Genomic DNA, 5,163 nt, shown 5'->3' with positions numbered 1-5,163 from the left:
ATTCATAGCTGCTTCAATCCGCTTTAGGGTCACATCAATATCCACTCGTAGAATTTTCTTGAATTTGTTAAAGAAACTCATGTTTGAATTGAAAAGAATGAAATTCAGAAAATTGATGACCTTTCACATTCACTGACATTACTAAAATAAAAATGAGAAAATGAAGAAAAGTTAAAGTTTGAAAGTGAAGAAGATTTACCAGCGGAAGGAGGAGAGGCGGAACGAGGAGATTGGTGCGGTGGAAAGACAACCGGCAAGAAGACTTAAGAAAATAGAAAGAATATGCGTGGAATGTAGAACTGACATTATTAAAATAAAAATGAGAAAATGAAGAAAAGTTAAAGTTTGAAAGTGAAGAGGATTTACAAGCGGAAGGAGGAGAGGCGGAACGAGGGGATTGGTGCGGCGGAAAGACAACCGGCAAGAAGACTTAAGAAAATAGAAAGAATATGCGTGGAATGTTGAACTGACATGTTATAAAGTTTTAATACAGCAAAGCAAACATTTGACATGAACATGACAGATGCTGAAAAAATTTGTATGAATTAGAAACACATTAGTCAGTTTGGTCATACTTAATGATTTGGGAAGGATTTATAGGGGTTTTGGACTCATATTATGGGACACCACCACACAAATAGTTAAGTCATATTTCTGGCAGAAGATCCAAGAAAAACCATTTCAATTATTTAGCGCCTTCGCTGATTATGAAGAACCAGAATTAAAAAAGTATAGCTGTACACATGTTTATTACAAAATATGCTAGGGAAAACCTTTGGCAGAATATTCAAGAAAACTTCCTCTTCCAACTAGTTTCATCAATCCGTCTCTGAGTCAGAAGTATTGGAAAAATACGCTTTTCGATCCCTAGTTTCCTCCTCCAACTCCTGCTTCAATTTGTTTTTGTGTAAAATCATCTCACTTCTATATTCTTCCATTTGTCTCTTCAGACTCCGTTGATTTTGTCGACTGCTATTTGCCTCTGAAAGTTGACGTAGCTTTTCTTTCTTTGTTTGTATACGAAGAAAAGTATCGTATAAATTCATAGCTGCTTCAATCCGCTTTAGGGTCACATCAATATCCACTCGTAGAATTTTCTTGAATTTGTTAAAGAAACTCATGTTTGAATTGAAAAGAATGAAATTCAGAAAATTGATGACCTTTCACATTCACTGACATTACTAAAATAAAAATGAGAAAATGAAGAAAAGTTAAAGTTTGAAAGTGAAGAAGATTTACCAGCGGAAGGAGGAGAGGCGGAACGAGGAGATTGGTGCGGTGGAAAGACAACCGGCAAGAAGACTTAAGAAAATAGAAAGAATATGCGTGGAATGTAGAACTGACATTATTAAAATAAAAATGAGAAAATGAAGAAAAGTTAAAGTTTGAAAGTGAAGAGGATTTACAAGCGGAAGGAGGAGAGGCGGAACGAGGGGATTGGTGCGGCGGAAAGACAACCGGCAAGAAGACTTAAGAAAATAGAAAGAATATGCGTGGAATGTTGAACTGACATGTTATAAAGTTTTAATACAGCAAAGCAAACATTTGACATGAACATGACAGATGCTGAAAAAATTTGTATGAATTAGAAACACATTAGTCAGTTTGGTCATACTTAATGATTTGGGAAGGATTTATAGGGGTTTTGGACTCATATTATGGGACACCACCACACAAATAGTTAAGTCATATTTCTGGCAGAAGATCCAAGAAAAACCATTTCAATTATTTAGCGCCTTCGCTGATTATGAAGAACCAGAATTAAAAAAGTATAGCTGTACACATGTTTATTACAAAATATGCTAGGGAAAACCTTTGGCAGAATATTCAAGAAAACTTCCTCTTCCAACTAGTTTCATCAATCCGTCTCTGAGTCAGAAGTATTGGAAAAATACGCTTTTCGATCCCTAGTTTCCTCCTCCAACTCCTGCTTCAATTTGTTTTTGTGTAAAATCATCTCACTTCTATATTCTTCCATTTGTCTCTTCAGACTCCGTTGATTTTGTCGACTGCTATTTGCCTCTGAAAGTTGACGTAGCTTTTCTTTCTTTGTTTGTATACGAAGAAAAGTATCGTATAAATTCATAGCTGCTTCAATCCGCTTTAGGGTCACATCAATATCCACTCGTAGAATTTTCTTGAATTTGTTAAAGAAACTCATGTTTGAATTGAAAAGAATGAAATTCAGAAAATTGATGACCTTTCACATTCACTGACATTACTAAAATAAAAATGAGAAAATGAAGAAAAGTTAAAGTTTGAAAGTGAAGAAGATTTACCAGCGGAAGGAGGAGAGGCGGAACGAGGAGATTGGTGCGGTGGAAAGACAACCGGCAAGAAGACTTAAGAAAATAGAAAGAATATGCGTGGAATGTAGAACTGACATTATTAAAATAAAAATGAGAAAATGAAGAAAAGTTAAAGTTTGAAAGTGAAGAGGATTTACAAGCGGAAGGAGGAGAGGCGGAACGAGGGGATTGGTGCGGCGGAAAGACAACCGGCAAGAAGACTTAAGAAAATAGAAAGAATATGCGTGGAATGTTGAACTGACATGTTATAAAGTTTTAATACAGCAAAGCAAACATTTGACATGAACATGACAGATGCTGAAAAAATTTGTATGAATTAGAAACACATTAGTCAGTTTGGTCATACTTAATGATTTGGGAAGGATTTATAGGGGTTTTGGACTCATATTATGGGACACCACCACACAAATAGTTAAGTCATATTTCTGGCAGAAGATCCAAGAAAAACCATTTCAATTATTTAGCGCCTTCGCTGATTATGAAGAACCAGAATTAAAAAAGTATAGCTGTACACATGTTTATTACAAAATATGCTAGGGAAAACCTTTGGCAGAATATTCAAGAAAACTTCCTCTTCCAACTAGTTTCATCAATCCGTCTCTGAGTCAGAAGTATTGGAAAAATACGCTTTTCGATCCCTAGTTTCCTCCTCCAACTCCTGCTTCAATTTGTTTTTGTGTAAAATCATCTCACTTCTATATTCTTCCATTTGTCTCTTCAGACTCCGTTGATTTTGTCGACTGCTATTTGCCTCTGAAAGTTGACGTAGCTTTTCTTTCTTTGTTTGTATACGAAGAAAAGTATCGTATAAATTCATAGCTGCTTCAATCCGCTTTAGGGTCACATCAATATCCACTCGTAGAATTTTCTTGAATTTGTTAAAGAAACTCATGTTTGAATTGAAAAGAATGAAATTCAGAAAATTGATGACCTTTCACATTCACTGACATTACTAAAATAAAAATGAGAAAATGAAGAAAAGTTAAAGTTTGAAAGTGAAGAAGATTTACCAGCGGAAGGAGGAGAGGCGGAACGAGGAGATTGGTGCGGTGGAAAGACAACCGGCAAGAAGACTTAAGAAAATAGAAAGAATATGCGTGGAATGTAGAACTGACATTATTAAAATAAAAATGAGAAAATGAAGAAAAGTTAAAGTTTGAAAGTGAAGAGGATTTACAAGCGGAAGGAGGAGAGGCGGAACGAGGGGATTGGTGCGGCGGAAAGACAACCGGCAAGAAGACTTAAGAAAATAGAAAGAATATGCGTGGAATGTTGAACTGACATGTTATAAAGTTTTAATACAGCAAAGCAAACATTTGACATGAACATGACAGATGCTGAAAAAATTTGTATGAATTAGAAACACATTAGTCAGTTTGGTCATACTTAATGATTTGGGAAGAATTTATAGGGGTTTTGGACTCATATTATGGGACACCACCACACAAATAGTTAAGTCATATTTCTGGCAGAAGATCCAAGAAAAACCATTTCAATTATTTAGCGCCTTCGCTGATTATGAAGAACCAGAATTAAAAAAGTATAGCTGTACACATGTTTATTACAAAATATGCTAGGGAAAACCTTTGGCAGAATATTCAAGAAAACTTCCTCTTCCAACTAGTTTCATCAATCCGTCTCTGAGTCAGAAGTATTGGAAAAATACGCTTTTCGATCCCTAGTTTCCTCCTCCAACTCCTGCTTCAATTTGTTTTTGTGTAAAATCATCTCACTTCTATATTCTTCCATTTGTCTCTTCAGACTCCGTTGATTTTGTCGACTGCTATTTGCCTCTGAAAGTTGACGTAGCTTTTCTTTCTTTGTTTGTATACGAAGAAAAGTATCGTATAAATTCATAGCTGCTTCAATCCGCTTTAGGGTCACATCAATATCCACTCGTAGAATTTTCTTGAATTTGTTAAAGAAACTCATGTTTGAATTGAAAAGAATGAAATTCAGAAAATTGATGACCTTTCACATTCACTGACATTACTAAAATAAAAATGAGAAAATGAAGAAAAGTTAAAGTTTGAAAGTGAAGAAGATTTACCAGCGGAAGGAGGAGAGGCGGAACGAGGAGATTGGTGCGGTGGAAAGACAACCGGCAAGAAGACTTAAGAAAATAGAAAGAATATGCGTGGAATGTAGAACTGACATTATTAAAATAAAAATGAGAAAATGAAGAAAAGTTAAAGTTTGAAAGTGAAGAGGATTTACAAGCGGAAGGAGGAGAGGCGGAACGAGGGGATTGGTGCGGCGGAAAGACAACCGGCAAGAAGACTTAAGAAAATAGAAAGAATATGCGTGGAATGTTGAACTGACATGTTATAAAGTTTTAATACAGCAAAGCAAACATTTGACATGAACATGACAGATGCTGAAAAAATTTGTATGAATTAGAAACACATTAGTCAGTTTGGTCATACTTAATGATTTGGGAAGGATTTATAGGGGTTTTGGACTCATATTATGGGACACCACCACACAAATAGTTAAGTCATATTTCTGGCAGAAGATCCAAGAAAAACCATTTCAATTATTTAGCGCCTTCGCTGATTATGAAGAACCAGAATTAAAAAAGTATAGCTGTACACATGTTTATTACAAAATATGCTAGGGAAAACCTTTGGCAGAATATTCAAGAAAACTTCCTCTTCCAACTAGTTTCATCAATCCGTCTCTGAGTCAGAAGTATTGGAAAAATACGCTTTTCGATCCCTAGTTTCCTCCTCCAACTCCTGCTTCAATTTGTTTTTGTGTAAAATCATCTCACTTCTATATTCTTCCATTTGTCTCTTCAGACTCCGTTGATTTTGTCGACTGCTATTTGCCTCTGAAAGTTGACGTAGCTTTT

This window comes from Vigna unguiculata, chromosome 4 (assembly GCF_037176805.1).
Source record: "Vigna unguiculata cultivar grain cowpea cultivar isolate G323 ecotype 2 chromosome 4, ASM3717680v1, whole genome shotgun sequence".
Taxonomy (NCBI): domain Eukaryota; kingdom Viridiplantae; phylum Streptophyta; class Magnoliopsida; order Fabales; family Fabaceae; genus Vigna; species Vigna unguiculata.
This window is presented reverse-complemented; position numbering follows the sequence as displayed.